Here is a 9539-nt window from a genome sequence, read left to right on the forward strand (position 1 = left end):
ACTCAACCACTACTCCACCAGGCTGGCCCCTACAATTTGCTTTTTAAAACTACTCATCAACTTGCTTTGAGAACAAAATGTTAAATTTTCAGAGATTCCAGTGTTCATCTCTATTATATTCAAAGGATTCTTAGAATATTCACCAATTATGTAGATAGGAATAATAGGAAGTGCCTACTAGTTCACACCACACTCAGACATTCTCTTCACCCCATCTTTGAGCCGAGCACTAATCTCAATTCTAGCTCCAGTGAAAGATCGTGGAGCTCCAGCCTTGGAACTGTTTGACTCAATATCTCTGACAGTCTTTTCTTGTCACCCACCTCCACTGTAACTAGTACCAGAGTTCTGGGAGCTGGTTTTACCTCCTTCTGCACTCAGACTTTTGAACAAGCCCCTGATTCCTGTTGCCTAATCTCCCACTTCATGAATGCCCATATACCCAACCAGACCCCCTATTTGCCATTCCAGATTTTGAAATCTATTCTCCTGGCCTGAATTGTATTTCCATTTCTTCTTTCCTGGCTTGAACATCTGGATACTGACCTATAGCCCACACTCTCTGTATCTGATTTCTGTGTTTTCCTACCTAACCTGATCCTATGAACAATGACTAATTCATCTTTAAATCCACATATCTTATGTCTTCATCTTAGTCCAACAATATAGGACTCCAGTTCTTCCCCATGTGGAACGAAATCTCTTTGTCCAGCTCTACTCCTTGCCTATCCACTGGATATCAGCTGGATCTTACACCACAGGTCCAGCCCTAATCCCAGACAAGTGTCTTCTACTCTAGTTTCTGTTGCTGCATAACAAACCACCTCATAATGGACTAAGTGGTTTAAAACAATGATTACTTATTTTGCTCACAAACCTGTACTTCAGGCAGGGCTCAGTGAGGACAGCTTCTCTCTGCTTCACAAGGCATCAGCTGGACCAACTCAACTGGGACAAGAGGATCCACTTCCAAGATGATCACTCGCACAGCTGGCAAACTGGCACTGGCTGTCAATTCCTTCTCATGAGGCAGCTTAGGCTTCCTCACAGCATGGTGACTGGAATCCAAAAGCAAGCATCCTAAGAAACAGGAAGTGGAAACTGACCGTTTCTTAAGGCCTGCACCCAGAAATGGTACAGTGTCACTTCCACCATATTCTATGAGTCAAGCAGCCACAAGAGCCCAGATTCAGGGAAAAGAAACATAAACTCAATTGGAGGAGTGTCAAGAATTTTGGGGCTATGTTTTAAAACCACCATACCTACACATCTTCAGCCCAATTCATTTGGGTGATTTTTTTTTTTAGTGTGTTTTTCTTCTGTCTTATGGGGCATTTTTCTCACTTCAGACTTGCTTTTCATGCTGTCTGAGAAATTCTTAGTTGCTATATATGGTTCTAGGTCTATCCACTGCTCAGTCATTCCCAATGATTTAAATAGAAACTAAAACTTACCTCTCAGACTTCTAATTAGAGCAGAGCAACTTCGGTTTTGTATGGTTGATTTTCAAAGCGACGTAAATATCTCTAAGATAGCTCCACACAGACCTTCCCAACCTTAAAGCAGAGCTGATGTAGGACACCTGCCCACTCTCCCAGCTCAAGTCAATAATTCTCCATAGGGGCCAGCCCGGTGGCACAGTGGTTAAGTGTGCACGTTCTGCTTCAGTGGCCCGGGGTTCACCTGTTCGGATCCCCGGTGTGGACATGGCACCGCTTGGCAAGCCATGCTGTGGTAGGCGTCCCACATAGAAAGTAGAGGAAGACGGGCACACATGTTAGCTCAGGGCTAGTCTTCCTCAAAAAATAAAATAAAATAAAAAAATAAAAATAATTCTCTATATTTGGTCACCTTATTTGTAATTGGTATAAATAAAGATCATATTCATGAGTACGATGATTTGTTTTAAATGGTTAACATTCCCTCCTGTGATGTGGCAAGCTGGCTAGGCTATAGCACCCAGTTATTTAGTCAAACACCGGTCTAAATGTTGCTATAAAGGTACTTTTTAGATGTGATTAACAGTTATTATCAGTAATTTAAGTAAAGCGGATGATCTCCATAACGTGGATGGGCCTTAGCCAGCCAGTTTATGGCCTTAAGAAAAAGGATTGAGGTTTCCCGAAGAAGAAGGCGTTCTGCCTCCAGAGTACAACACAGAAACCCTGCCCGAGTTTCTGCCTGCTGACCTTCCTTATGGATCGCAGACTCAAGACAGCTACATCAACTCTTACCCGAATTTCCCGCCTGCTGTACGCCTGCTGTACTGCTCCACAGATTTCAGACTTCTCAGCCTGAATATAAATCAAATAAAGTCGGAGACAGAGATTCCGCTGGTTCTGTTTCTCTAGAGACCCCTGACTACTATGTCTCTTGCAATATTCCGTGCATTAATGATTAACTTTCACTTACAAAGATCTGCAAGAAAAAGATCAACACGAGTCTAGACTATTATAGGCTCTATGTACAACCTACGTTCAGAGATTGTCAGACTGAGAGTATTCCAGAATTTTGACAAGCTCCTCCTCATGGCCACCCAGCCAAAGTGCCTTTGTCAGGGTGGCAGTGCTTTCCTCCTTAGCAGTAACATATGGGGGTGTGTTTATGTTTGACTGTATGTAGTATATACCATCAAAGCCGATTAAATGAGTCATTTAACACTGTTTACCAGAAGAGACTTAACAGATGTAAAAAAGAAAAAAGTCATCTTTTGAGTGTAAACAATGATGTCGATTGGTTCAAAAGTTTCTGAAAGGCAGAACAATAGTGGGAAAAATATGTTCGTAATTGACTCGCAAACGGAAGTGGAAAAGTTACTGTCATAGCTCTGGAAGAAATACATCTTGTCAAATTAATGTAATCTTTTTCGACAGAGTTATTGGCCGGCCAAAACAGGGAGAAATGATGGATGTAATCTGTTCTCAGTGCAGCCAGATATTTTATCCTGTCTGACATTACATAGTTATTTGTAAACTAGAAAAAATATAACACCTGAGTTCTTAAGTGGGTGCATTTGAGAATGCTGAAGTATTTGTTCTCAGTTATTTTCAATAGATCACTTTCCACACAGAGCAAAGCAAGTGGCATCTTCAGGTTTCCAAGATGATATGACTCACTAGAATCATGGTACTTGGCAGTGAGTAGCCAAGAGAGGGGGGAAAGGTACTGACAATTGGGGATTCTCTTACTCTTTTGTCATTCTTTCCATTGGCATTGACTTGTATTACTTCCCCTCCCTGTGACTTCTCTTGGAATAGACTTCAAATTTGCTTCAGTCTCACACTGCCTGGTGTAGTCAGCTATGAAGGCAGTCCCTTTAATATTTGGCCTCACATGGATTTTTCTCATGATCGCTGGATGCACTGGAGCTTTGTCTCCTCTGTGCTCTCATCTCCTTCTGAGGTCTTCAACATATGAATTTGGGGGGACACAATTCAGCCATAATCAGCCAGAAATCTGACTTCAGGGAGGTGAGGAGAGAAGTGATCTGAAGAGAAATTAGGAGGTGGGAAGTAGAGACAACTGTTTAGAGAAACTTGAATAAGACGGGAAAGAGGCAGATTGGATTTGAGAGTCAAAGGAGTTTTTTGGGTTTTTTTTACCCTGAAAGAAACTTAAGAGGGTTTATAAACAGAGGGGAAGATGCCCATGAAGAAGAAGTGGCCCAGCCCCAGCGGCCTAGTGGTTAAGTTCAGTGTGCTCTGCTTCAGAGGCCCAGGTTTGTTTCCCAGGCGTGGGAACCATTTGTCTTAGTGGCTATGCTGTAGTGGCGGCTCACATATAAAATAGACGAAGACTGGCAACAGATGTGAGCTCAGGGCGAATCTTCCTCAGCAAAAAAAAAAAGAGAGAGAGAGAGAAGTAAAATGAGGGAGAAAGGCAATGGTCAGACACAGGTATGGAGAGACTTGGCTTCAGCCAGAAGGGAGAGCCTAGAGGACAAGCGATAAGGATGGGCAAGAGCACAGACAACATGGTACGGGGATAATACAGAGAGTTTAGGACCTCAGCTTTCTCAGTGACCTAGGAGGCAAGGTCATGCCTCAGGATTTGAGAAAGCAGACAAAAGGTCAAGTAATGGATTTGTAAAGATGCTTTGGAATCATTGCTGAGGAAAGCAGAAGAGAAAGTAGATGGAGGACAAGTCTAGGGTGTCACTGACCTTCCTATCTGAGTCTACCCTGGATCTTCACTAACCTACTGTGTGAGTTTTGCTAAATTATCTCATTATCCTTTTTCATGTTATTCTCATCTGTGAAATAAGGTTAATAATAGCTACGGCAAACACTTATTGTGAGGATTAAATAAGCTGATGGTTAAATTTTCAGTGACATTATTAGTAGCATTCTGGTTCTTGCATTGCCCAAAACAAACCCTGGTTTAGCAAACTAGTTCTAATTTCTCATTTTCCTTTATTCAAGCTTCACCTGGGCCATTTATCAAGGGCTCATTTGTCTGATCACATAGATTTGATAATTCATTTCCCATCCAAAAGTTATGCCAGGAGGTGTTACCTTGCCCATTTAGTTTTAACTATTGCTAGAGCATTCTAAATAAAGCCTGTTTTTTCTCAAAGAAAATACAACAGACGCATACCAAAACGTTTTCAAATTAAAATAGGCACTGAACAGACATAGCTCTGCCAAGAATAATCTCTGCTCTCCTCAAAGCTGGTTTACAGGTTTGCAAATTGACACCAGCCTTTGCTCCCTACTCTATGGGGCAGTGAGTCAGGATTTCCTGAAATTAAGCAATTATGTAAAATGCATTAGTGGCTTCTAGAAGACCGCGTGTTTCTTGTGCCAAGAAATTAACCTGTTTTCTACTTGGCATCTCTCATATTCCCCAGTGACCTTAGTTAAAGTCTTTCCATCAGCCTCAGAGTCAGGATGACAGTGTAGCTAAGATTCATCAGTGAAAGTTTATTTTTTCTAGAAATATATAAGCCTGGTGATGATTGCTACATATCAGTGAGAAGGTTGCATTCCAAGTCTAAATTACTATCTTTTTTTTTTAGTCAAAGCTACACTGGTTATTAGTCCTAGTTCAATTCCTTGCATTGCTTAACCCAATTATAATCTGGTTCCGGTTCCACCTTGGACAGTAATCTCCTAATTGCTAGTCCCTTGTTCTCACTCTATTTGAACTTTCTGTACCAATTTCGCTTCTGTCTTGAATGCTTTTGCTTCCAGCACACCACTTTTTCCTAGTTCTCTTCTATCCTTCTCCTCTGCCCACCCCACAGATATTGCGAGTTGTCCCTCATTGCCCCTCCTCAGAAATTCAAATGGCAGCAGAGGCCAGTTCAGGCAGGTAGCAAAGGTCAGATTAGATCAATAGGAGTGACAAGAACTCTGACAAAGAGAAAATGCATACTCCATATAAAGACACCAAGAACGGAAAATTTTTTAAACACCATCTTGGCCAAAAATCCTTTCATGGACTGGACTAGCCCGGACAGCTGTTTAGTGACAGAATTGTCCTCAGAACCCTCCCTGTCCAGGACTCTGAGGACAGGACCCACTGACGGGGTGTTGTGTGTACGCTTAACCCCTGCATAATAAAACAACAGTCATTCCTGACTTTTGAGTTCAGGGGCCTTGGGAAGTCACCCAACCCGATTGACTTTTAATCTGTAAAACAGGCTTCTCTAGAGGCTCACTTAAATTTCTTTCTCAACATGATGCAAACGGCCTTTTGTTAAGAGACAGTGACATCGTTTATATCTGAAAAGTTTTCCAAAGGCCTCTTGTCTATTTCTCTAACTTGGAAGCATCCCCTGCATGCATCCTGAGGTTCTCTCCCAGCTGTGTCACTGATGCAGAGTTCACTTACACTGTGCAGAGCTAACGAGGGAACATCACAGCTCCTAAGAAGAGAAGGACTCCCCTTCTTTATCCAGAAAGCTTAGATTTTGTTCTCGGCCTGTGCAGTGTCGGAAGATTCTATTCTCCTGGGCTTAGCACCACCAATTTGTATTTGTTTAACGTGCTTTCTCACTGAAGTTCAATTTTATATGAGAAATTTGTTTCAAAGAAGCATCTGAATGAAAACTCTACATCTGAAGGTGTTTTTCTTGCACACTCAGAATAGACGTTTTGAAAAACAATAGGAGAGAATTTTCTTGAGAAAGTTCTTGAAATGTTGCACAATCTCACACAGTAATTTTCATGTTTGCTGAAGCTGCTACAAAGACACCAGAGGAATTACTCTTGGGGGCAGAGACTAAAAAGATAACTTCTGCTTCTCCAGGATGTGTTACCATCAGCTCAGCAGGGCCGGTTGAGTTTGTCTCAAGAACCACCGGTCCTCACTTTGCAAGGTTCTGAATAAGCGAAACAGTCCCTGACCTTAGTTCAAAACAAAAGATGACCAAGGTTATCAAGGTGTCAGACAAAAAGAGACATAAGAAGGAGCCCAAGGCCGAAGTCCAGGCTTCCCCCCACCCTCCCACACTCACTGGCCTCCATTCCCCCACACCCCCTCCTTAATCCCCTCTGTATGCCATAGATTAAAACACTGTGCATTTCCATCATGTCTGCCCTTGAAGCAGTCGCTTTATTTCCAACCTCCTCCAGCTCATCTGGCCTGCCCTGTCTCTCGACTTTGCCTCTAACAATAGTTACAAATAAATTCTGTCACCTTATACTGGTGTTCCCTGCAAACCCTGCTGGAGCATCAGTGCCACAGGGCAGGGATTCTGGTCCTCTTATTACGATTTTATTCACAGGGCCGGGTCTGGTGTCTGGCATAAAGGAGATGCTTCCTAAGTGCTTGTTAAAGTAAATGAAATGTTCATTCACAGCACCAGGTCTTTGTCCCAATAATTCACTCTACCTGGAATGTCCTCACTCTTCATCTCCAGATTCTCAAGCCCACATCGATCTCTTGTGGACTGGATGTGTTTTGTTTCCCCCAAAATTCATATGTTGAAATCCTAACCCTCAATGTAATGGTATTAGGAGATTAAGCCTTTGGGAGGTGTCTCATTCATGGGGGAGCATGAACTGGATTAACACCCTTGTAAGAGAACCCCAAGAGCTCTCTTGCCCCTTCGATCATGTGAGGACACAGCAAGAAGATGGCCATCTACGAACCAGGAAGCAGGCTCTCACCAGACACCAAATCTGCTGATGCCTTGATCTTGGACTTCCCAGCCTTCAGAACTGTGAGAAATAAATTTATGTCATTTATAAGCCACCCAGTCTATGATGCTTTTTTATCCCAGCCCAAACTGACTGAGACAATCTCATTCCTCTAGTGGGGATGGCATTTCAAGTTTGCTCTGTGCAGTTTAGCACTTGAATATATCCCACACTGGTGATAGCCCTTCAATTTTCAGGCAAAGCCACGTTCAACTGATAAGCTCTTTGCTGCTCCTAACACATTTGGTTGCTCCGTGAACACTGAAACTCCTCAAGTAGACACTTACTCATACTATCTGCAACTTGCCAGAAGGAGCTCCACTTATGTTTCAAGGATCAGGACCACAGTGTTCAGCTTTCAAATAAGCCAGCTTAATCCCAGGAAAGGCTGAGTAACTGCAAGAAATCAGTCAGAAAGGATAGGACGAGCAGCCCTGATCCAAGGAACATGAGTTTCTCCTTAGAGCAAAGTCATTTCCTAAGAAAGGTGATGAGTTCTCTTGATAGGAACCCTTGGGCCTGAGTTTTCTAAAGATCCAGTTCCTGTCCTCTACACAACACACCCTTGCTCCCATTTCTGCGTGGACTGAATAAGAACTCTTGTGCAGGGTTCTTAGGTATTCGCAGATGACAGCCTCTGAGATCATTTTGCCCTGCAGTCATTCAAGTGAGAATTTTGGTCTCTTGTGGATTTGCTCTAAGGCAAAGACTCATGGGGGTCTTGTTTCTCCTTTGTCACAAGAAGGAGATAAACACCAGCTAAAATCCAACTTCTGTGACAGCGACACATGACCCCAAATGACAAACAATTGCAGAATAGACTTAAAAGAAAAGGGATCTTTTGTTTCCCCTAAAAGTTTCCACTTGATGACAGAAATGACCAATTTCTCTACCATTAGACAAGCTGTGACATATTAGATTAATTAAGGTCACATTTTATCAAGTGGAAGCTGGGATCAGGACTCTTTCCATTGCACTGCGATAAATCTAACTCAAACTAGCCTAAACCAGAAAGGGAATTTAGGGGCAAACCTAACGGAAAAGTCCCAAGGTTGTCTGGCTTTAGGCATGGCCTAGGGCAGGAGTTGGCAAACTATAGTCCATTGCCTATTTCTGTAAATAAAATTTTACTGGCACACAGCCACCCTTCTTCTTGTGCATATTGTCCATGGCTGTTTTCAAGCTACAGCAGCAGAATTGAGTACTTGCAAGAGAGACCTTAGACCCAGCCAAACCTAAAATATTTACTATGCAGCCCTTTCCAGAAAAAGATTGCCAGCCCCCAGCCTAGGCATTCAGATGATGTCATGGGAATTCACTATCTCTTGGCTATGATCCTTCTCTGAGATGCCTTCCCTCCTGGGCTTCACACGCTCCCCCAGCAACTCTGTGTTGTTATCACTGCTTTCTGCTAACAGTCCTTGAGAAGAGCACTTGCTTTCCAGTCACTTTTGCAAGCGTCCTAGGGTTTATTCTACACTCACAACTCGGGAGAAGTTCCCATCCTTGGACTGATGCCTTCTGGCTAGGAGGATGGATTTACCCTGGCTGGCTTAGGCCTGGGTCACACCAGCAGCCCTGCCGCTGGGTTTGGGGCAACCACTCCTAAGCCACAGGGACTGAGACTAAGGCAGAGATTCTCCAAGGGGGCAAGATGCTAGGAAGGCAAAACCTACAAATGTCCATTACTAGACTTCGCCCTCCACCTCGTGGTTGGTCACATTCTGGTCCTGGACATTTCTCAAGGCATGTCAATGAGGCCTCTGTGTGATTTCCGAGACCCTTAGGGAGTGACCATTAATAACAACAATAGTTGTTATTGATGAGGTTTCAGTGCGAGATACTTAGTAAACACTATCTCCTCTATCTCCCAACAGCTCTAAAAACTGGCATTTTTATTTCTGTTTTACAAATGAGGCAAGTGAATATGAGAGGTTTATTAATAACTTGTCCTAAAAGTCCCAGAGTCAGGACTGGAACCCAGATGTGTCTAACTTCAAACTGGAGCACCGCTGCCCGGCCTCCCCAGCCTGGCACAGCCTCACGTTTCTGGGAATTCCCTGCCACACCCTCAGCGCCTGAACCCCTGAGCGCTGAACTGGGGAGCGGGAGGCCGGAGTTCCAGTGAAGAGCTCTGCAACTAGCTCCCTGGGGTGACTTCTAACAAGTTACTGACTCAGTTTTTGGAATCTCAGTTTCCTCATCAGTAGAATGAACAGCTTAGACTACCGGAACTATGTTCTACAGAGCACAGGAGTTTCTGTGGCAGTGCCTTAGATTCTGTCACAGACAGCAAGGGGACACATATGCTCCCTTCACACTCATTCCATCACATCACCTCCATCGCTTTTTTTTTTTGAGGAAAATTAGCCCTGAGCTGACACCTGCTGCCAA

This window comes from Equus przewalskii, chromosome 24 (assembly GCF_037783145.1).
Source record: "Equus przewalskii isolate Varuska chromosome 24, EquPr2, whole genome shotgun sequence".
Classification (NCBI taxonomy): domain Eukaryota; kingdom Metazoa; phylum Chordata; class Mammalia; order Perissodactyla; family Equidae; genus Equus; species Equus przewalskii.